At 37.5% G+C, this 23,736-nt stretch overlaps 2 protein-coding genes across 7 annotated transcripts in view; one reads left to right on the forward strand and one right to left on the reverse strand.

Annotated features, from left to right (window-relative positions):
- The window catches only part of auts2a (activator of transcription and developmental regulator AUTS2 a), a 385,883-nt gene that overhangs the window by 302,094 nt on the left and 60,053 nt on the right, over positions 1 to 23,736 (reverse strand). The window lies entirely within an intron of this gene.
- LOC147160444 (uncharacterized) overlaps positions 21,141 to 23,736 on the forward strand; it is a 12,374-nt gene continuing 9,778 nt past the window's right edge. Inside the window, exons 1-2 of one of the 2 annotated variants that reach the window (XM_086097997.1) lie at positions 21,141 to 23,557; positions 23,649 to 23,736. The exon at positions 23,649 to 23,736 is cut by the window's right edge and continues 75 nt beyond it. The gene's annotated coding sequence lies outside the window, so the exon portion shown is untranslated. The remainder of the gene's footprint in view (positions 23,558 to 23,648) is intronic. The other variant, XR_015097369.1, reaches the window with a different exon arrangement.

Below are 23,736 nucleotides of genomic sequence, written 5' to 3' on the forward strand. Positions count from 1 at the left end.
ATTTAACAGTTAACCAGCATGGCTGAAGAAAACTTAGCAAACTTAAAGAGAATGGGATTCCATGTTATAGTAACAATAATAAAAATGTGTTAAATAATACTAACCAGGTCTTGACATCAGGCCTATTTTAGAGCGACTGAAGCAACAACAAAAAAAACGTCCTCACAAGAGCAAGATTTTCAGCAATGTTACAGGGATAAGGCAATGGCCAGGGGGGATCACTCGCCAAAGTACATCTTGGGGGGGGGGGGGGGGTGCCTGAGAAGACTGCAGACACTATAGATGGCAGTGAAGCGTTTTCAGTCCAAAATATTATCAGTGGCTGAGCCAGCCTTGGTTACAATTGCATAATTTTAAATAAATCAACTAAAGCCATGTTACCAATTTTGCTAATGTTTTTTTTTTTTTTTTGGGGCATGTGATTTATTGCTCCATCCAAAATTGGATCGAGTGCCTAAAATACTCCTTTAGCACGTGCTGGTAGACAAACAGTAGCTTTTCCCTACCTTTCCTATTATACAGGATAGAGTTAGCATTTATGCGATTTTATGTTAGCAGCATGTGAAAGGGACTGTTCGAGATCTTAAAGAGCATTAGAGGGGGAAATACCAATATTGCACTACATAACTTATGTGGGGTTGCATAAGTATTCATGTCTAGTATCTACCCAAAGTAGTAGATTTGAATTTTCTTGCTAAAACAACAAATAGATGTCATGCATGTTGTTCAACATCATGATTCACAAATAAACCAAACTAAAATAAAAAAAATTTAGCTAATTTCATTATTCGTGATGGCAACTTGTCAGACAGACTACAGTATAAATACTATGCTACTAAACTACAACTTCTCCATCTTCTGAGTGAATTGCAGATTATCGTTTTTCCAAACTCACTGATTGAACCCAAAAACACATAAAAGCCTTTTTTATTTATTTATTTTTAAATAAACAGTAAATATAACTTGTTTAAATAGACATATTGCGCCATCTTATGATGATTGGAAATGTTTAAAAAAAATTCTAACTCACTGATCGGCCCCAAAAATCCTGATTTTTTTAAAGCTTAATTTTGGTGGAGTTTTTGCACTTATTGTTGGTTTGCTGTTTTATGACGCTCTTGAATGGTAATTTTTTTTTAATGCAAAAATATCACAGTATGTAGTTATTTTTGTTATTTGCTTCAAATTCTTTGTTGTTAGGTTAGTATAGTGGATCTTGAAAAAAAGTATTACTGTATCAAAAATGAAATATATTAATAGCACATATTTTACACATATGCATGTATTTTGTGTTTACCTAAAATAGCATTTTTGCCATACATCTGTTAGTACTGATGAAACATTGCGCCTCTCTCCAGCATTTAAGTTGCCCATCCCTGTGATCAAGCATGTCATCCTGAATTGTTTCAGCAGTTTTATAGTCACAGGAAGATGTAATACAGTTTTTGTGTTACTTTTCTTAAAATATTGTAAAGTACAACCATAATTACATTTAATAAAATGAAAGAGAATAACCCGATTGAAAACATACTTCTCTGAACAAATGCTGGGGGGGGAAAGAAGATAAATAAATGTAATCTAATGTGTGCAAGCAACTGAAGCCTTGGTGGCATTATGTCATACACTTTTACGCTTTGAAGTTGCGCTTGATGGCCTTAAGTGAATTTAACTGTACAGTAGTGAGATGCAAAAGCTGATGAACAATTTGTTTTTTCAGGCATATTATGCGCACGATGATTGAAGGCAATCCATCATAGATGGTACAAAATTCTGACAAGAACTTCAGCTAAATGTGTAAAAATTTGGAAATGATTAATTACATATTACCGAAACTTTTCTTTATTGAAAACTAAAATATAATTTTTTTCAAATTCAAGACAAAAGTAAAGGGTTTACTGGTGAGCAAAATGAACAGGGAGAGTACCCGTTTTTATCGAACCTAGGTCTCTTCTTCTTGAATTTGTTGAGTTATTGTATTCCCCATCTCCATGCATCTTAAAGAAGTGTTCCTTTAGTTTTGCCAGTTGTGCTGGATTACAATTGCTCAACTTGTTATTGCAAATCATGTAGACACTGACTCCCATCACTCAACTCTATATTTATCGAACACTTTAAAACGAGCAACCCTTTTTTCTTAAGATGCAACCCAGGTGCAGCAGATAGAATGAAAACAGCAGAGGCTCCAGAATGTATCCCTGTTGAACACCATCAACCGCGCTCCGTTATTCATGTAAATTCATATTGCACATATTCATCCGATCAATTTCTGCTTTTGCTCGATGTAGTTAGTATAAAGCTATTCAAATAATCTATAAATCACATAACATACCATCAGCCACAAGTCAACTACTAAGTGCACCAAATTCCTTGCAGCCAATTGTCAGGTTTCCATCCAACTGTTGGTGGCGGTATACACCATAGAGATGTGATCCACCAGTAATTTAAAAGAAGAAGAAATCCAGGAAGCAACAGCGCCATGCGATGAGGTCGTATGAGTTTCCTTTTGTAATTATTTATAAACCGTAGCGTTTCTTTGCTCTTTTCCATCTAAAATTGCATTAATATTCGCTGCTTTAATTAATTCCAAAAAGATTTCAGTTTCGTTGTCCCCCCAAACATACCTTACTTTATCGTCCGCCATTGGTTTGTGACGGCAAACGTACATGTGACGTAATATCCGGTTAAAATGTGCGATGTGTATCCGGACTTGTCAGAGTTTATTTGCGAAACCTGTTTCCATAGCCAATATTAGCATTTTCCTTTTTTCTATACGCTTCAAAATCCACCTCCTCCAAGCATACAATTTTTATTTATTTTTTTGCGAATTTTGGGCCCTTTTTCGGATTTCTAGCGTTTCCATTCAGTTTTATTTTCGCATTTCTTGAAAATTTGAATAAAAATGGGTGGATGGAAACCCACCTACTGATGATTAAGCAGTGCCTATCATCACGACTCATTTGAGTCGGGTGTGTGCCTTGACCTCCACCGAACCCCTGGCGTTTGATCGAACCCAGGTCAAGAACTGCTAAATTAAAGTTTAATGTTTAACTTTTTTTTCAGGGTGAAGAATAACATTTGCAAGTCATGAAAAAAAAAAATTATATATATATATATTTTTTATTTTTTAAACAATCACAAACACATAGTAAAGTAGCATAACCTGCTATAAGTCTAAAAGTATTGTTTTACCATAATTGTTGGGTCTGACCTTGACCTCCTCCGCGTGAGTCTTAGAACATGTCTGAGCTTCCAGTGGTACGTGACGCATGGGTCATACTTCGTATCCCGGCCGCCTCTATATTCTTCACGCTCGTGTGAATAGAACGGAGTAACTCTGCGTAAGCCGCAAGTGTCGCTTCTATATTACGAAGGCGCTCCTCGACCGTGGGTCCTTCCGGAGCCCTCAGAGTATTCTTCCCGGACGACTTTAGAGTCACCTGACTATGCTTAGCGCCATAGTCCATATCTTTACCTATAGCCGAGACAGACATTTGATAACAATAATGATGAGTGTTATGAAGGATTACATATGTACATATGTACATATATTACATATATATCTATGGGTTAAATACATTTTATATGATAGAATATGCACAGACAGTAAAAAGAGTGTGCAGCATGCACCTTTGAGGACATTCAATTTAAAAAAAATGTCTAAACTGGTGGTAGAGTTGATAGCCTAATTTCATATTTTTTTTCTGGGAACGCGTTTGCTTGCTTGGCCTCTCTCTTGCATCTTCCTTCTGACTTTCGTTTGCTGCTTCATCAACCTTTTTCCTCACTGTTACAATGTAATGTGTCTGCCTGTCTGGTGTCTGTTTTTGCGCCTTTCCAATCAGAAATCAACCTGTTTTGTGTCTGCATCGCACGCTAACCAGCTAGTGGAGCTAGGCCTTCAATATTTTTTGTGCAGATGTGCCCGTGCATACCACTTATGTGTACCACTGTTTATAGTTATTATAAGTCTTTAGAAAATATCTGTTGGTCAAACATAATGTCCTCAAAGGGCTAAATGAACCTCAGGTGCCAATCGGTAAAGTGTCCTGTAAGGCACCAAAATGACTTTAACCCAATACAAAAGGAAACCCTCCAAAAGCTGATAAAGATTTACACATTTAAGTGTGTGACTCTAGAAGCATTTGAGCATAAGGAGAAAAAACAAAAAGTGCTGGTGTGCGTGGGACGGATTTAGATTGGATTACGATAATTGCGATGGAAGCCATTAATAAGGTTTATTGGACCACAGGTAATTGAAATGAGTGTTAAATTGAAAAGTCCGTACAATGTCACGAACCGCACGTCGACTCTTTTCAAATCAGGCACACACTGAGAGGGGCATGTCAAGGGCTTCTCTGCGGCTGTTTTGTTACACATTTGCTTGAGGGTTTGTGACAGATGAAAATGAGCTGTTGAATTGACAATGTTTCAATTTGTTTGATGCTATGCGTGTCTTAACAGTTCCGGTGTGAGGAAAGTTATCATTCGCTTCAATAGCTGTTGTGCAAAGAGCTGTACCCCACGCGAAATCCTACACAGAAAACATACATACTAAACATATTCACTTTGCTTGGTCAGTTAAGTGGACCTATAATGATAATAATAATAATAATAATACACAAATAAAAGCTTTAGTAAGATTAACTCATTTGCTCCCAAAAACGTATCAATACGTTCTATTTTAAATATTTTAAGTGTCCCAAAGATGTATTTATACGTTTTTTTAATGTTTTTTTTATGCTATAGCATACAGAAGGCTTTGATGCAGCCTCTCAACTGCAAAGAACGGATGAAGCAATGGTAGTTATTACACAAACGGCCAGCAGGTGGCAGCAGAGCAAAAGGGATCAACCAGGGCCATGTTACTCACATTTCTAAATAGATTTGTGAATAATGATGAAATTTAGCTATATTCTAAAGCTAATTGCGGCAAAACGGAAACAGTTAGAATTATACTTCTTTCCTGATGAAAGAAGAGACTCTAATCTTTCTTTTTCTAAAAAAACAGGACATTATTTTAAATTGACAATATAGAAAATGAACACACATAAATTAAGATTCTTGGTTTGGCACATAGTATGTCACAAAACTGGTTGAAGTTCCAAGGATTTTGACCATTTTAAATTAAACAAGGTCTCTAAATGATTAATCGATTATCCAGAATAATTATCGATTAATTTTTTGATCCACCAGTTTTCAATTATTTTACAACTTGTTTTACTTCTAATGTATATACACTGTATATGCAGGAGATTCGATTTAGAATAGGATTGCTTTATTATACTGTGCTTGTTGATGTAGTTAAATATGAAAACCTCAGTGATTGTCTCAAATTTTTGAAATGTCTCATTATCTGCTGCTCTTAAATTGCGCTGTGGTTGACTGTTGATCAATCCATTTGCTCTAAGTCAGGTGCGATGAGCTGCTCCCCTTTCCGTGGCATTGAACAGAATAAGCGGTAAGTAGTATGGAAAAATTGGTGGATGTCAAATGCTCCATGTTACCCCCAACTAGTGACTTGCAATGAGGCCCTCAAATTAGCTCAGATTCAAAGTGAACCAGCTGCCTCAGAATGGGACTTGATTTACAGAAGTAATGCCTATTTAAAATAAGATTTACGAAGAAATTTGTCTGCAAAATACATCCTGAGCATCTCAGCCATCTACCAGAAGCAATGCATTATGCATCAAATTCAATTTTCACAGAAGAAAATGAACTTGGTGATGGTTGAGTGATGTCTTCCTGATTGGATTTCAGTCTAGATTTGCAGGCAATGTGTCTCAAGCAGCAATTTTTCTATTAAGCAAACTTCTATCCAAGCAGAAGGGGCGTTTGCTCCCTGTGAAAGTTTGAATTGTCTAATAGGACTTGGATTTAACCCCCATGATTTTTCTAGCCCTGCTATCATTCCTTAGCTCTTCATGTCAATGATGTAATGTTTCTTTTGGGATGTGAGGCTGCAGAAAGAATAGCGCATGTTGCTTAGCAACTGGGCACGTAGCAAAAGAATATCATTAAATTGAGCTGATGCTCTCAGAGTGCTTCTTTTTGTATTGGAGTACTTGTTGCTCAGTGAATAAATTGTTGCTTGGATATTCTTAAAAAAAGGTCCCAAAAGTACAGCTTAGCAGAGACGGCAGTGTAATTCATTCAAGACTCTCGACGCAATACGATCGTTGTTGCACACTCAAGCCATTTTCAGTCTTTAAATATATACAGAAATATATGAGGTGTGTCAGAAAGGTTTCAGGACGGTTGTCACAAAATATTGTATCAGTTTGTTTTCTTTATAATGTTAGGTTATTTGGGGTGATTCAATTTTCCCGAGCTGTATTTAAAAATTTCAACAGTGCATATAATTCTCCCCATGTGTAAAATTAACTAGCTTACCTCTACTGTTCTGTTTGTGCTAAAGTGTAATTCTATAAACAGTTAATAACCGCAGTCGTCGCTACAGGAAGTGACGTCATCAAACCGGAAATTGCAAATTATCTTCAGTGAGAGAAACGTGAGAGGGAAACAGTCCAATCCAGCACAATCCACATACATCTAATACCTTTGGTAGCATCGTGGATATGTATAACTTAATATTGTTGTTCATCCACATTTCTGTGGCATTATTATTTGAAAAGATGTATTTTTGGCGATGTTTATCAGTGTTTAACTTTATGCAAGAACTCGCTAATTGCATTTTACGTAGCCTAATGTCATGACTGTAGTGGTTGAGGTGATATTTAATTGTTTAGTCCATTCGTGTATCAGTAATTCATATAATATGCATATAATCTGTGCATTTAAGGTGTTTTTTATTTTAACATCTACTTCCACCTTTTTCTTCATCGTTAAACCTGTGGACCAGAGCAACGTCTTCAAAGTCGTGATGTTGAAGATAAGTTTAGCTGACTGTCCGAGCAAGGCTGAGACAGTACATCTACTCAGTAAACATTGAGTAAAATAAAAGGTGTATACTGTGCAAATGTGAGTGTGTTAGTGTGTGTGCGCGCATACAAAACTCAATTTCCTGCTTCTATAAAGAGTGTGTGCAGAGGCTGCTGCGCACCGGAGAGCCAATACTGGCACTCTTTATAGGCCACACACATTAAGGCTAACAGTGTAACAAGAGACCCCAGACTTGGCCCTCCATTGGTAATTAGAAAGTGAGTGAAATCAAGAAAAAGAAAAAAAGAGCACTCACGGGAAGTGCCAGAATTCACTGCAAGACCCCCTCAACTAGTTCTACGTTTCAGATCTGTTCTGCTTTTGTTGGAGGATTAATGAAGTGAAACTCTGGGATTTGAGGATTTGGAACAGTTGATGACTATTGAAGCAATTTATGTAAGAACAAAACCATCTGACATGCTGCCAGGCCATTGTTACAGCTTTTGTTAGCCGTATGCAAGGAATGTGCAGTGATAAACCAAAAAGAATCTTCCGTCTGCACATCTTAAAAAATTCCTCAAAGAGGAACAAACAACATAAATGCCGTTAAAAGTGGGTTATAATCTGTGTTATAAATAGAATTGGATTTGTGACTGCACCTTCAAACGCATGTTGAGCAGGTACGAGCAAACCTGCGCTCATCAAAACTGCTTTAAATAATTTGGCAAATCCAGAAGGAGAAATTCTAATCAAAGGGAACAAACATCTGACATTAGCACAATAAAATAATGCTGATCTGATCTAAATGTGCATAATGTGCTTTTCTTTGTCAGATTTAAACAGCTGCCCAAACAGAGCAACTTGATCAGTTCAAAATGAAACTTCCCTATAAATAGCAGGGTTGATGGTGTATTATTTTGTCATCTGTCACATTAAATTGTGTTAAGAGTTTATTATGTAGTCAATATGAGGATTGCAAATGGTACATTTTATCCTATTGTGCAAATACTTACCAAGCTTAAGGTGAAAAGCACAAGAACATACCCAATGTGTGAGCTAAAAATGTATTCCTGATGAGTCTTTATTTCTGTTTTAGTGGCTCTTTGGCTTGTCCAGTATATAATAGGTCCAAACTAAGAAATATTTGAAATACAGTAAAACTTCAGAGTTTGAATTTCTCGGAACTCGTACAATTCGGACTTCAACCCAAAAAATTGGAGTAAAAAATGCCTCGGAGTTTAAACTCATTCTCGGAGTTCAAACACCCAAGCAAAGCAAGCTAAGCCGAAGCCAAGTGAAGCCGAGCGAAGCCGAGCAATGCCGAATGCTCACGTTGCGGTAGTTGAGACGATGCTCTGCTCATTTCCAGGCAGATCGTGAATACTCCCGGAGGTGCTCCATACTCGCAAGTGCATTTTGATTTTTCCACGACAATGCTACGAGCCACAGTGGAATTAAAAAAAGAGGAGATATTGCGCCGTTGTAACTACCGTGACTACTTCTGCAAATACTGGCACAAGGACCCCCCCTTAGCTGTTCAACAACGTGCTTGACGTTAAACAACGCATGGAAGGACCGCTTAGTAGTCTAACAATATGCCCAATGTAAAATACACAAACTCAGCACTGAACTAAAGCTAGCATTAACATTGCATTTATCATCCACTGATGCCATCACACCACAACAAAAAAGGTAAGGTATTTTTTATTGTTTAAATACTGTACTGTACTGAAAATGTAAAAAACATAAATAGAAATTAAAATGGGAATTTTCTGTTTTTGGAGCTTGGGAACGGATTAATTGCAGTTACATTATTTCCTATGGGGGAAAAAAATGTCGGAGGTTGAACAATTCTGACTTTGAACACTTTGCAAGAACGAATTATGTTCAAACTCTGAGGTACCACTGTATATGAAATACTTCCCTGGCACAACTTTAAAACTATTTTGGTTATTGCCTTGCAATAGGATTTCTTAAGTCGCACACAGAAATTTCCTTTTAAACATGATAAAACTAATAAACAAAACACCATCATTCAGCATTAGTTATTTGAACTAATTGCATCAAGATGTACATTAGGGCCAACTAACGATTATTTTAGTAATCGATTAATCTGTTGCTTATTAAAAACGTAAATTTACAACCCTTTTTTTTCAAAACAGGGCATTGTTTCAAATTGATCGTGCGCAAACATCAATTCATTATGATTCCATTGCCGGTGTCTTCTATAACGGGACGAAAATAGGCAAAAATGTTGATCTGATTTTTTCTGAATTAAAAGCAATTGTTTTATTTTGGTTCAAAATAAAGATAATGAGTCTGCTTTCATGGAGGACTACAGAAATCAGATAATATTTGGAGGTTAGGGTTATTTTAAATAAAAAAACGTTTAAAATTTAATTAAAAAGATAACTACACAACTAATCGATGATCAAAAATAATTATTGGATAAAATTGGTAAATGATGAGTTGTCGATTAATCGATTACCCAATATGATTCTAGAGGGTCAGTTCATATTAGATGGCAGGATCAAATAGATGATAATAGATGAAATAGACTTTGCACAAAGCCTGAGAAATGCTAATATGTAAAATGCTTGTATATATAAAAATGTTTTTTTTGATGTATGCATGAGTATATATGTATATCTGTATGTTCTATAAGGTACCTAATATAACACTCGAAGGAAAATAGAACTTGTACATTGGTTATGTTTATATTGATGTCTACGTATAAGCTATGTCTTTGTTCATTTTATGTTTACGATGAGGTTTAGTGTATAAGAGTGTGTGTAAGGGGAGGGTTGGGAAAATGGGTTTTTGCATTGTTTAGTGTTTTTTGTTGCGTTAAAAAACAATAAATATATTGTTTAAAAAAAGCTTGATAAATGCACCAAAAAATGCATGAAAACTCAAATCAATTAATTGGATTACATATATATATTTACTGGTAGCAACACATACATAACAGCAGCTTTTGTAGCAGAGCAATTGTACAACTAAAAGATGAAAACCACCAGCTTCTGCAAATCACTACTTGTTACTACCTCTCTCTTTAGCATCATTGCAACCCACTTCTGTCAAGGACGGTGTTAAGAGGAAGTCTTTTTCTAAACGATAAAGGGATGACAGAAGTTGTATTTTTTTTAGTTAAAGTTTTATTTTGGAGATCAGTCTGTTTGGGATTTCTTAATTATACTACCCAATAGAGCGGTCAAAATTAATTGATCAATCGACAAGTCATCGACTATCAAATTATTCGACAACTATTTTAATAATCATATGGAGCCATTTTTTGATTAAAAATTGTCCAATTCCTCTGATTTCAGCATATCAACAGTAATTGTTGATTGATTTTTGTAGTCCTTCATGAAAGAAGACTGATTATCTTATGTGTTTAATCAAAATAAGACATTTGTAAACATATTTTTACTTTGGAAAACAATGACTGAATCGGTAACATAATACAACATCAATCTCTCTCTGAGCGATGCCAACATAACTCATTTGAGGCCAGATTTACTAAGATCCCAAATAGCAGACACTCAGTTAAACAGATTGTACACGCTGTTGGCAATAGGTGTAAGAGTGATGGAGACAGTGCTACTGTATTTCTAAGAAGGTTTTGCAATTTAGGTACAATCGCTCTGATGGTTTTTAGCATGGAATATTTGGGAGGTACCAAAAACGCAAAATGAAGTTTCAAGTGATGGAATGGGAAGTGTTAGCAGAATGAGCATTGTTAAGTGAAAGAAAAACGTATCACTGCAATAATTTTGAGGAAGCCAGCAAATGCGAGCTTTTGAGATTTCCAATAATTGAGTTTGACGTAGAATGGACTGAGTTCCATACAGACTAGTCAGAGTGAAAATGCTGATCTATGAGAATTAAATGCAAAACCGCCTGAAGGACGCGGAGAAAATACATTTAACTCATTTACTGCCAGCCCTTTTTTCTACTTTTTTGTAGAATAGAACTGGGTACACCTGGGCTGATCTCCTGTCAATCAGAGGGCTGACACACAGACAAACACACTTCCATTCACACATAAGCCTATCGGGAATTTAGAGTCTAACATTCATTCATTTTCATCAATACAAGAACCCACAAAATGTAGCCTGCCTAAAATGGCAGAAAGTGTTATACAGTATTAAAACTAACAGCAACCTTGCCTTGGTGTATAATTTTTGGTGGTGTTCACAGAGAGGAGTCAAAATACATTTTATTATTGAGATACGCTAAATACCAAAAGGTGTGCATGACTCGATGGTGACTCCACTAGAGAAGCGAATTGGATATTAATTCTGTAATGTTCAGGAGTTGGATCCCAAAAACGCAGACACAAAAATGTTTTGGACATTTATTTGTAAAAGAAAGCTTTAACTGAAGGTGATGCAACCATCTAGGCTAACAGTGACATGACAAAGAGAACAAAGGCTCTTGCATCAGCCAGGCTCAAACGCTAAACATGGAATGCCCAATATGTCAATAACTAAGTGGTTTGCACGAAACGTACTCACGACTAGACGAGGCAGCTTAGACCAAAAACGGCGAGAAGGGATCGTGTATCAAGAGACGTGGAGCTAGGTAGCTGAGTATCATTCATTGGGCTTAAAAACAAACGCCAAATCTGAATTTTTGGATTTGAGTCAGAATGGTCACGCTAAAACGCTAAATGGTGCGTAGGCAGTGTCATTTCTTCCTTCCCTCTCCCCAGCCCTCCAATGTCCCGTCTCGTTACTTTCAAACTAAACTAAAAAATTAAAACCTTTCCATACATAGGTTGACGCAGCTGTGTTAACATGTCACTGTACACTCCAATATGTCTTTAATAAAAGAGAATGTGAGGCTTGCTAACATTTAAGAAGATAGAGATCATCGGTTATATCATTAAGATTTACAATGCAACAAACAACTACAGCATAAATGTTTTTGTCTGTCATTATTTGAATGCATTTGGGGCAAGTGTATATGAATATAAAATTTTTTATAAACTTTTTTTTTTTAAAGACAAAGAAAAAGCAACAATGATTGTTCACCATCAATGGATTTGTTGAAGAAGAAGAAGCAATCTTCTGGAATATTAGCATAATATAGCAAAACACTGATAGAGTAGACAAAAGTATCCAACAGGATGGGAAGTCGAAAGATCAGAACATGTATGTGACATAGAACAAAGATAAGTAACCCGATTTTTGTCTGCTCAGTCATCTTTCTGGCTCCTTTGGAGGACCTCTGTGAGACGACACTCTAAGCCTAAAAGCAAAGATAAGAAGCTTAGCCTCTAAATGATACAAGCATGGGGGGAGGCTGTTGAAGCCAGTATTCTGTTGTAAGGCATCCTTTATAGAACCACAAATGGCCATTTTAACTTAACATGAAAGAATAATCAATGCCTTAATTCAAGGTTTTCAAATCTGTCTACTCACACAAAGCACGCCCGCACCATGTATGTCCACAATCCACATACAAGCAAATGTATCAAGCACTGCTATGGTTGAAAGAGCTGAACATTAGTTACAGAGACTGCATAATTGAGACATCACAAACAGCCATTGTGTTCCAGACCCAGGAGGCTGTACAAGGCAGCGCCTTTTATCCTTCATCAACAAAATACAGAGAAATTAAATTACTAGAACGCAATTTGTGGTCGACTTTGTGTTGACAGATAGTATGACATTGTTGTGAGCAATTGTGAAAAAATGATTTCCCTATAAATCTATTCTTGGCATTAAATCAAAGCAGGATGTTTAAAAAAAATAATAATGAGACAAAGTTGCTCAGATTTGCAGCATTTGTGTGACAAAAAATTTCCAGAGATAGGCATTCCGTCAATATTGACAGAAAGTCAATGACTGATGCCTGTTTTGTTGACGATTAACAAATGACGGCGAACTTGACAGACTAAGCATTGTCTGTCATTGTATGATACGGCACAAATCGTTAGCGTTAGCAACTAGCCACTAACGAGAGCGTATTCGTTGAGATGTTTCGGCGAACCGCCAGGTGCATTCAAATGCATTTGGACATTTCAAACCCAAAAAAAGTCCATCAATACATTAACCATTAATAATTGCAAATATCTAAACAATGTAGGCTTTTATAAAATGCCTTATTTGCTTTATTACTGGTCAGCTGGTCCAAATTCATAAATGCACAACCACTGCCACAACTGTCTTATTTTTTGTTGTGTACTTAAAATTACTCTTTATCCCAGCAAAAATATATTTGATCCGAGTACTTGAGTACTCTTTAGAATTTTCAGTCGAGTATTTGAATATTAAAACTCATTCACTGCCATTGACGGCTATAGACGGCAAAAAATAATTTGAACTATTTCTATTAGTTTAACATTTTTTTCCACTTTTGTTAACAAGAGTATGAAAAAAAATATTGTACATTTAGACCAGATATAAAATTTGTGATTAATCATGAGTTAACTATTGAAGTCATACAATTAATTACAATTAAAAAAAAATGTAATCGCCTGACGCCGTAATTTTAATAATCTTTTCTTTGTTTCTTTATTTTAAAAACGAAAAGAAAAGATTATTAAAAATTTGGTTTTTGAAAAAATATTATTTTAAAAAAGAAAAGAAAATATTATTATAAATTAGGTCATCAGGCGATTGAAATTTTAAATTTTAATTAATCACATTACTTCAATAGTTATCTCACAATTAATTACAAATTTTATATCTGTTCTAAATGTACAATAACTTGTTAAAAGTGGAAAAAATGTTCACCTAACAGAAACAGTTAAAATTATATTTTTTTTGTCTAAAGCCGTGAATGGCAGTGAATGAGTTAAAATACTCAATAGCTGCAGCCCTTGCTCATTTTGCTGATGAATGACGGATTAAACTTTACAATTTGGTTAGGCCTGAAATATTGACGGACTGACGATGACGGAAGGGTTGGTGACTGTTGACGATTGTCGGATGCTCAAAATACATTGGCGCCCCCCCCCCCCCACCTCTGATAACTTCCATAGTACAAAGATGTTATATCAGTACACTATAAAATACTCTTACCTGTTACTTTAATCCAGCCAACATTAGTTCAGAATAATTTACTTTTTTGTCTCATAAAATGTTGCACACAACAGCTACTGACCATGGCAGCAGTTTACTATGGTAACATCACAGTGTACGACAGTGGATTTCACATTATAATACAGAATTAACTTTGTCACACAACTATGAGTCACACCAAATACCAGCATGTTATTAAATACTCTCACAAGACACTACTGAAGATTATATTCACTAGTCCCATACTGGTGTGATCTTTATCTTCAGTAGACCACGGAGAATTACAGTAAGATGTGTTGAGTAACTCGACTCGGAGAGCAAAATGCACAAGCAATAACCTTCCCCGTGGCTCTACTATTCCTGGCAGCTTGATTTACCTCAAAGCACTAATGTTCAAGGGAGTCTGCTGGCAATACAAGGCACACTGAGCAGTGCCACTGAAATTGCAGCTTTTACAGCTTGCGAGAGACTCCTTGGAGATGCACTGAAGGCCTGAAAAAGAGTGCACTGGCAGGAAAGATGGGCTTGGCGCTGTTATAACCAGTAACGTGTTGGTTATACTGTACAGCATGTCTTCAAAAAGTGCAGTCAGTTCTGTCTCAAGGAGAGGTTGTTCAGTTGCATACCCTGCTAGGAGGTTAGTCTGTGTGACTAAAGTGTGACAAGGCTGTAAGGCCTGAATGGCAGTCTGTTTTGTCCTATTCACCTGTCTGTCAAAGCTCGCTCTAATCAATGTTAAACAGAGATGGCAGCTCACCACCATTTTTTGCTGGGCAGGCCCGGGCATAGACACAAGCCAATGCCACACTTAAGGGCTATTAAATTATCGAGGCAATTACATGTAGCTGATGGTGTCAGTGCGTTGTGTAAGACCATAACTAATGGCTTGTCAGAGCACTGACTCCCCCCATACATCAGTGCAGAGAGACAGCACTTTGCAGTAGTGACACCCTGTCTCTGTGAAATCGGTGCCACCTGTCACCTGTCACACACTTGTACTGTCGGGTATCTTGACAGAATACAGTGATAACAGTGAATAAGAAATATTGTGGCTGAAAATTATATGGTCCTTGCAATCTACGTGATAACAAATAAAAGAAGGTGCCAACAGTGTTTTTTTAGCGAGAAGAGGAAGATTGGTTTGTTTAGAAAAATACTGCTTAAAGCCATGTACACACAAAATTCTAACATTTAACCTTTAATGTATGAGACCCAATTCATGACAATAGAAAAATAATGTACGGTGTACTTGAGATGACAGCTGTCATGTTTCGGTTCTGTGGAGGTTGGGTTTTTGTTTGTTATAGGTGTTTTTGTTGTTTTTGTCTGTGGTTGGTGTTTTTGTGATGTGTTCCTGGTTGCTTCCCTTGTCTCGTTAGGTCTAACCACGTCTACATGTGTGTGGCTTTCCTTCGCCAGATGTGTCTCATTAGTGTTGGTGTATTTAGTTTGTTGTTTTTGTCCAGACGGTGTGGGTGCATTGTCACTGTTGTGTGGAAATTCGTGTGACAAGTCTTCGTCAAGTAGCCATCATCACAGCCAAGTCGTCTTCGTCACAGCCAAGTCGTCTTCGTCACAGCCAAGTCGTCCTCGTCACAGCCAATTCTAGTCATGTCCTGTCCAGTCATGGCGATCAGACTAGTCACGTCCTGTCCAGTCATGGCGACCAGTCACGTCACATCCAGTCATGACGACTAGTCCAGTCATGTCCTATCCAGTCCTGGCGACCAGTCCAGTCACATCCCATCAATTAATGGTTGTATGCTCACCCTTTTCCCTATGTTTCATTAAAGTACCACGCATTGCACTTGATTCCTGTTTCACTGCCTTATTCTCCTGCATTTGGATCCGCCATCCCTCACTCACGTCCCTCATGACATTACCAATATCTCCACCAACATCAAGGGCTCTCTTTTTGAGCTCAAAAGAGCAAGTCCTACCTGGAGAGCAGTCTAAATCAGCGTGGAGGCAGGCTATGCTGTGTTTTGGTTTTTGGCAGATGCACGCCGTAGTTAAAAACTGGTGTTTTGCACTATTATGGGCGTGAAAACACAGCCAATCAAAGCGGCTCTTCTCACTCCCTTTACCCGCAGCGAGTCTTTGACATGGCGGAAGAAGAAACTGATGAGACTAGCTGTGTTTATATAGAACTGCAAACAGACATCCATGGGCAGATAATGTAAAATTACAGATCTGTGAGTTGGCACTTGGAGATCGCCTCTGTTTGGTTAATGGTCATGTGGGACCCCACCGCCCCATAGCTTTGCAGTGGCCAGAGGGATGATTTTAAAATGATAACAAACATGTTCAAAGATTTCTACAATGATTCAGAGGGTACAATGCACACCGTTGTGATATGTATGATTACTCTAGAGAACAATTTTTTTAGTTAGGTGTGACAGGTGTTTTTAGCTTTTGGGTGCAGGATCCAAAACTGATATTGATTTATCTCCATCACGTCAGGTTTTAGTATGTATGCAAGTATGGATGCATGTCAATAAAACACTAAGATGGAATAGTTCCAAGCTTTGAAAACCAAAAATTTAACAGAAAAGTCAGCAATTATCTTCTTAATTCCAACTATGCTAGCTTTCTGTTTGCAGATATTGGGCCTCATTCACTAAAATGCGTACTCAACAATTTGTACGCAAAATGTGCACACGCGTGAAATGTGGGATTCATCAATATCTTTGTAATTGATATGTGCGTATTCTATGACCAAATTTAGAAGATCCTCAGACCATACATGCGCACAAATGACAGTCCAGCTTCTAAGAAAACATGAAAAAAACATCTTTTTTTTTTACCCAATGCACACAACATACTTGAAACTAGTCATTTATAAACACTAATAATAATTTTAACAGTAATAAACTTAAATTGATAATTTGCTGATTGTTAGAATATATGTACATAAGTTATCCCATATTTACTCTTATAGTATTGCAAGCCTTTATTCAGCAGTATGACCTTATTTTTAATCTTGTGAGTTTGAGTTATCTGTGAAGAGTGCAGTTCTGGGTTGACTGAACCTGACACTGATGAGTTGACTAGTGTCTAAACAAACATGAAAAGGATACTTGTCACGTATAGCCTGGTTCCATTCAAATACTCAGTTACAGTGCTTATACACTGTAACTGAGTATTTCCGTCGCTGTGCTGTCTGTCTGTCAGCGGCTGTCACTCAAGAGCAGCGTGCAGCCGCGCCAGTACACTGAACCTGAAAATCCATGAAGCCAGTTGCATAAATCCAGAGCTTCAGTTCTCCTATTGATCCAGTAGCCCTACACATGCACGTTACGAATCTAGACCAACATTTCTAGAAATTTACAGTTGACAAATGACTGATGGCACACGTCGCCACTAGCTTGCTTGTGACCCGATGGCATGCATTTCTTCAACTGCAAATGCTGCTTTTCTGTGCTATATTTATCCCTTACTATCTATTTTAACAACTTGTGCAGGGTTTGTTGTTTGTTCGCTGCCTCGTAATTTATTTTTTCTTTGCATGTTTTGTGTATAGTTAGGTTCGGAATTAATTTAAAATGCTATATGTTGTCTATATGTTGTCAGGTGTTCCAGCAAGCATTCCGTGCAAACCCTTCGACAAACATTTTGAAAATAGGATAAAGACTAAGAAAGAACGTCCACGCAACCAATGTCGTTTCAACTTAAAGATCCCATAGTATGATAATGCACTAAGTGGAGTTTTCTATCAATATGCATTCCCGGCCTGTCTACAATCCAACCGGGCATGAAAAAAGTCCGTCCGCGACTTCTTTAGCTTTCTCCTCCTTTCTAAAATGTGTGCTTCAAATGGGCAGATTAAACCTCCATGACTTAATGACGTCAAAAAGACACGGAAGTGCACTCGACCCAGCCCTCTCGGGTTAGTGGCACCACCTCTGGTAAAGGTTTGTCACACCCACTGAAATTCGAGATGCTGGCTGAGCCTTTATTGTACTCTCCCTGCTTGCAAATGCTCCATGGAGAGGAGAAAAGTAGTTGCTTCCTTCGTCCCAAGTCTTTGAGAAGACAGTGGATTACTTTTATTTTTGACGGATGCGTACCGACATCATTTCTCAAAGGACTGTTTTGTTAGTGAAAGCCTATTTAGAGCTGGATTTGCAACATGTTTAAAAATAATGGATTAGTCCCAACAGTGTGACACGACTGCAAACGGGAAAGATTTAAGTTTAACATCTTTGATTTAGCCTGCCATCCTATCGTTTCTAATAAGAGATGTGCACCTTCTACCATATTATTGGTGTATTTTTAGTGCCTAAAGTGGGAGCTACATTTGTCGTGTGGAGGTTGTTTGGTTTCAAGTGGCCAGATATGATAAAGCAGACGGTGGTTGGATAATATGAAGCGTTTGCGTATTGTTTTGTGGTTAATTTGCCGTGACTGGCAACTCGCCACCTAGTTAACATGAGGTTGTGATGCTAACCGGCCGCTAAGTGGTCTCGACGAGACGGCTTGCACAATGCGACCGCGCAGTGGCTTAAATGTGCACATTTGCGTTATTCATAACCGGTTGTAAATGTCTACAAGCATTCACGGCAAAGCAGAGACATTCACGGCAAAATAGCGTTTGCGGGAGATTTGCCGGTTACGGCAAAATAACCATTGCCTAAACAATCACAAACTAACGCTACAACATAGTTTCTGTAGTAATGTTATGCTACTTTTTTTTATGGTAAAACTTTATGCTTTTCCACATACTAAAATAGTTCTCAAATGTGTAAAAGGCATGTCTGTATTTTTCTTTTCTTCTGCTCCCATGGCCAGTCGTTTCCATTCACAACATTAGCACATTGCTACCATGACCGAAATCACTGCCCCTTCGAGAGAGAAGGGTATGGCCTAGGCGTGGCCTGCTGCAGCTATTTACATAAAAGTGCCACTCCCCTAAAACAGGCTGTTTTTTGGCTGATTTAGGGACAGCAAAAATATTAGATCCAAAGTAAATTTTGACAAATGCATGTCACAGACATGTCGTTTACACATTTGAGAACTATTTTAGTATGTTGAAAAGTTGAATAATATGAGACCTTTAATGACGCCCGTGCATTGTATGTGGCACCATCTTTTTCATTAATTTCCCACAGTAATCACGCCATTTTAAAAGTTATTTAAAGTTGTGTTGTTGTTACCTGCAGCAACGGACGTCCATCGAGCCATCAGGCGCGTCACATTTCCGTGTTTAAGTTTGCATTAGCTCAGCTCTGCCATCCGTCAGCAATGAATGTCGCGAAATATTGGTTACGGATCTTTCAGGTTGCGCAAATATGTTTTTATTTAAAAAAATTACTGTACAAAGTATTTTGATGTAAATATCGACTTTCACTGTGAAATTTGGGTTACATCGCCAGCGTAGGAACTGAACTTGGCCGTAACTGGAGGACTCCCTGTATTCAAAAAATGTGATGAGGCAAAAGTTAGAGAAAAAAGTTTTAAATATTATCTAGAAATTTCCAAAAAGTGACCATAAAATGCCCAAAAAGGAGTAAGAGCAGAAAATTACCATAAAACAAAATTGCCCCAAATTTTTTTTTTTAAAGAGGAGAAAATAAAACATTTAAAAAGTAACTATAAAATGTCTAAAAACAAAAGAAGAAATACCAAAAATTAACGTAAAAATTGCTAAAAATGTCAGAAAATTTCTAGCAAAAAAGGTAGAAGAAAAAATTAAAAAAATAGTCACAAAATGCTCCCCCAAAAAGGAAGAGGCAGAAAATTAATATCCATCCATCTATCCATCCATTTTCTTAACCTCTTATCCTCACAAAGGTCGCGGGGAAAATTAACATATGTCCATAAAATTGCCAAAAATGTCAAAAAATGTACAGAAAGGCACACATCTAAAAATGTATGAAAAACGGAGCATGAAAAATTACAACAAAAAATTAATTAATAAAAAACGGAAGATGAAAGGTAGTCTGTTATGATGCAACTCTAATTAGCTCTTTATCTCTCAGGTTTATTACAATTAGTGTTGTTTCGATACCGTTTTTTGGCCCCCGATACCGATAGCTAGTTTTGCAGTATCGGCCAATGCCGATACCGTACCGACACCTAGATTTAAATTTTTTCAACATGAAAAAGCTGCTCTGTCATTAGTTCAAAGCATTCAAGGGCCAATAGAACAGCTTGGCTCGGCATGCAGTGAACGTGTCACACATCAGTGAATGTCGTGCACGAGCAAGATGCTGCATCCAAAGTCCTATATTAGCGTTGGAAGTAATGGTATCGGCATGCTACTTTTTAGTACTTACTGATGCCGATACAACTGTTTTAATGCAGTATTGGGTGCCTCTACCGATATCGGTATCGGAACAACACTAATTACAATGGCCTTTTGACAGTACAGGTTGCTGACCCCCGGATTGGGTATAAATAGAAAATACTGCTCAAACAATATTGGCAACAAAAATCAATGCTTGACCTTTTGGCATTTGACTAACACATTGCAGCACAAGCAGAAGCAACGCCGTCTTACATAAAGCCACACTGATCCATTTGAGTCATGCCTGCAAAACTCCACTCCAGCTGATCCTTCTTGAGCAAACACTAGAACAGCTAAATGTTTATGTAGGGTTATGTTTCTTAATTTAGTTGTGACACAAGGTGCATAATCCTATCAATGTTGTGATACCTCAGAAGCAAAACGAAATAAATAAATCCGGACTTGAGCAGTCACAAGGCTGACTTTTTTAGCGTTGCCTGTCAGACTCTAGACATCGAGCACACAATAACCACCACAAAATTGATTTGCAAATAAACACGGGCATCTTAAAATATCCCCTGGCTGGCTGGCTGCTTTGTATGCAACCAGGCGGTCTCTGTCATGGCGTTGCAGACAGATGAATGATGGAGCCTTTCAAGCAGCACGCAGACAGACAGTATGATGCTGTCATGTGACGATCAAAGCCAGTGAATGCACCATGAAGGCAGGGAACACTGGAAGGGAGACAAATGTGACCAAAAGAGCTTCTTGGAACACAAAACACTTGAAAGCCAAATCGCTCAGCGCTTCGTGGAGGAGAAAGGACGTCGAATCATTGTCCCGCCGTGTCAGACATAACAGGATGCGCAACACACGCACATCCTGTCGTCTCTGGCACGGGCTGAGCTTTGCAGTTTTTTGGTGCCTGGCGTGCATGCGTGTGTGTGTGTGTGTGTGTGTGTGTGTTTGCCTTTGTGTATTATGAGGACATGTCACCTGAATACACGCAACACTGCGAGGACATTTTGAATTATGAGGACACAGCCCATGTCCTCATAATTCATTCAATGCAGAAGTGCTTCTAGGGCTGTAGAAGGCTTAAATCCAAAGTTTTAGCCAATGTCCTTGTAAACCATAATTACATGAATTTGTGTATTTTTGTGTATTTGATGACGCCCCCTGTAGGAAGGTCCTCGTAATGCACCACTTCATGAATTATTCACACCAGTGTATATTTCACAGCATTTGATTGGCTGACCGTCACCTGTCCCCACAATTACGCACATGTCCCCATAATTCCGTTTTTTTCTCAAAATGCTGTGTATTGTGAATGTTTGTCTGTAGACGCAGAGCCTTTTTTTTTTTTGCAGCCACCAATTCCTAAGTAGATAAATTAAATAATGAAATACACTATGACATTTAATTATATATTTCAGCATTTAATTCTTGCAGTGGTTGTTTATTTGAAAATATACAATGGTTAACAGCTGTTTATCACATCACTTTGAACAGCTGGAGGCAGAGACAGAGAAACTGTCAGTGCCGTATATTGATTCATCATTTAACATCCCACCCTGCCTTTACAATGTAACATCTTTCTGTACACCAGTGGCCAAATGTTTTGAGAATGACATTGATTTTCTAAAAATCTCCAGTGCTGACTTATTATTATTGTTTTTTTATGATGGCAATTTGCATGTACTCCAGAATGTTATAGTGATTAGATGAATTGCAAAGTCCCTATTTGCCATGAAAATTAAAGTAATTTCCTTTAGTGACCTTACAAACTTTAAGTGAAGAAGGCTTCAGGGCACCCAAGAAAATCCAGCAAATGCCAGGACTATCTCCCAAAGTTGATTCAGCTGCGGGATAAGGACATCACCACCAGTGTAGAGCTTGCTCAGGAATGGCAGTAAGCAGGTATGAGTGCATCTACACCCATGGTGAGGGAGTAAGACTTTTGGAGGATGGCCTGGTGTGACCAGTGAAAAGGGGATTCCATAAATACAGACCAAAATAAGAAAAAAAGAGTTGAAGTTATTTTCTCTGATTAACCCCCTTTCCAAATGTTTGGGGCATCCGGAAAAATGCTTGTCTGGAGAAGAAAAGGTGAGCGCTACCATCAGTCCTGCTTCATGCCAAAAGGAAAGCATCATGTGACCATTCATTTGCAGGGTTGCTTCTCAGCCAAGGAATTGGGCTCGCTCACAATTTTGCCAAAAAACACATGCATCCATTACTAAAGTATAGTACTAAAACATCCTCGGACAGCAACTGTATGACAGCAGCAAGGTTATTTTATTTACTAAAGCAAAAAAACATTTTCGTTAATGAAAAAAAAAACCTTTTTAAAAAACTGAAACTGAAATCACATTTTATGATTACAAAATGATCTATAATTCTAGCAATAATATCCTTTGTTTTCGTCTGTGGTAATTCATTTAATATATGAGCCTTTGGGGTTCATTTTAAATGTGATCTATTTTTTTTTATTGACACTGTAAATCATAGAACAATAGCCACTCTTATCAACAAAGTTCATAATCCAACGACTGAACCAATTTGTTGATTTGAACGAGATTTATTATATTGCCCTGAGTACGGAAGTGACGTCATCTAGCAGCCCCGATAGAGAACCGCCCCCGGCTCTATTTACTTCACGAGATGTGATGGCGTGTAGCTGTGCTAATGAGGTAGGTTTGAAGCTCGAATTTTTCCTGTTGTTGTTGGTCGCTTGTGTACATTGCTCCCTCTTTCGCGAAAATGATTTATAATGCAAGTCCAGTGTAAGTGCAGCTAAGCTTACGTTAGCATACCTAACCATCTGTTGATTATGATGGATGCAGCTAATTATTTAGAATTGCTACGCTTCTGTTAGCGACGGTTAGCATAGCAGAGCTAACCGTCTGTTGAGTAAGATGAATGCTAATTGCAATTTTTAAGAGGAAATCAATAACAGGCTGGTTTTTGATGTGAAAATATACAATGGCTTAGTATTACCAGTACAGTATAAATGAAGTATTGGTAAATTGCTGCATTTGTGTTTACTTAAATTTGTTCTTTCAATAGAAATATTTCAGTAAAGTCTGTTAGTGTTCATTACATTTAATTTATGCAAATATTTAGCAGAGCTGTGCTATCCACTGTATTTTATTTTCGTTGGCACATTTACTGCACACTGCACAGGCTATTATGGTACACTGAAAGTCAACTTCAAGACATTTGCACCAAGTTACCTATCAAACTGATTGAAACTCATTTTTTTCTATAGCTTTAGATCATTATCTTCAGTGAGACATGTCAGTCATGAGGCCACAGAGGGCAAAAGTTAAACCCAAAGAAGAGGTAGCATACTTTTCATCCTTAGGTAAAGACAAGAATGGCTTCACCATAAAATATATTAATTAATTCAAAGGTGAGTATTGGTAAAATATTCTTTAGTATGGGTCTAGTTTTCATTATTGTTATAATGAAATATTTCTGTTGTATCCTTTTTTCTTTGTAAGGTCGAGGAGTGTTCAGTTCCTGCTCCTTTCAGAAGAGAGACTTTCCTACTGAATATCGAGGAGAAGTTCTAAGCAAACAGGAACGTGA

Source organism: Leptonotus elevatus, chromosome 16, assembly GCF_054856555.1.
Source record: "Leptonotus elevatus isolate MCC_2025b chromosome 16, RoL_Lele_1.0, whole genome shotgun sequence".
NCBI lineage: Eukaryota > Metazoa > Chordata > Actinopteri > Syngnathiformes > Syngnathidae > Leptonotus > Leptonotus elevatus.